We start from the raw sequence: 1,444 nt of genomic DNA, 5'->3' as shown, positions 1-1,444 counted from the left end.
ACTCTTTCTTTAAATTCTCTATTTCTCTTACTTTTTTTGTCATCATTAAGAAATATAAGCGTTGTAAAATCAGAAGTTGATGATTACATATTACTTATAAACTAAGATGTTCTAGTAAAGATGCAAATGTACAGTGTCTCACATTAAAGAGAAGTTTATTTCTCTGCCATTAAAAATTCACAAGGGGAGTCTGGGTGGCTCAGTCATTAAGCAAGCATTCAGCTTTTGATTTTAGTTCACATCATGATCTCATGGTTCCTGAATTCAAGCCTCAGGGTTTGTGAATTCAAGCCCTTAAGCTATCAGTGTAGAGCCTGCTTTGGATCATCTCTCTCCCTCTCTGTTGGCCTCTCTCTATCTCTCTCTCCCTCTCTCTTTTTTCTCTCTCAAAATAAATAAATAAACTTAAAAGAAATAAAAATAAATATTCAGAAGAAGTCAAAGTTTGGGCCGTTGTGTCACCTTCAATGTGAATCTAAGATTAGCAAAAAATCAATAACATTGAAATAAGAAAAATAACAGAAAAAATTAATGAGATAAAAATCTTGGTTTTTTTTTTTTAGTAAATATCCTTAAAATGGATCATAGATGTAAATATAAAGGCTGGGGTGAAAAGATTTGCACAAACATATTTAACAAAGTGTCTGTGTTTAGAATAGATATAAACTCTCAAAATTCAGTAATCAGGTACCTAACAACCCAAATAAAATATTGGCAAACAACTTGACAGGCATTTCATCCAAAAAGATACAGAAATTACAAAGAAGGGCATAAAAGAGGCTCACAGCTGTTCTGATTATGGAAGTGAAAAAACAAAACAAAATGAGATATCACCAAACACCTTTTACAATGAAAAACAAAACAAAACCCACAACAACAACACTAAAAATGAAACAACAATATAAAATAACGCCTAATCCTGGCAAGGATTCAGGGCACCTAAGACATGCATTTTTTTTTAAATTTATACATTTTTAAATATTTATTTACTTTTGAGAGACAGAGAGACAGAACGTGAGCAGGAGAAGGGCAGAGAGAGAAGGAGACAAGGAATCTAAAGCAGGCTCGAGGCTCTGAGCTGTCAGCATATAGAGGGATGCAGGGCCTGAACTCACAAACTGCCAGATCATGACCTGACCTGAAGTCGACCGCTTAATTGACTGAGCCACCTAATCACTCTGAACACTCATGCATTTCTGACAAGAATGCAGAATGAACCTCCGTTCTGGAAAATGAGTTGTGTGGTAGGTTTTTGGGTCCTGGAGAGACTACAAGTGAGACGCAACAACATTTCCAAAGGCTGATAGTCAATGGAAACAGGGACATTCCCAAACCCCACAAATGGGACCATGACCAAGGGATGCTCCTCAATGGGAACGTGGATGGTCCCAGAGAGACCAGATACCGTGGACATCCCTGAAAGAGATGGAGGCAAACCAAGAGC

The sequence above is a fragment of the Suricata suricatta genome, chromosome 11 (assembly GCF_006229205.1).
Source record: "Suricata suricatta isolate VVHF042 chromosome 11, meerkat_22Aug2017_6uvM2_HiC, whole genome shotgun sequence".
NCBI lineage: Eukaryota > Metazoa > Chordata > Mammalia > Carnivora > Herpestidae > Suricata > Suricata suricatta.
Note: the sequence above shows the minus strand (reverse complement) of the source record.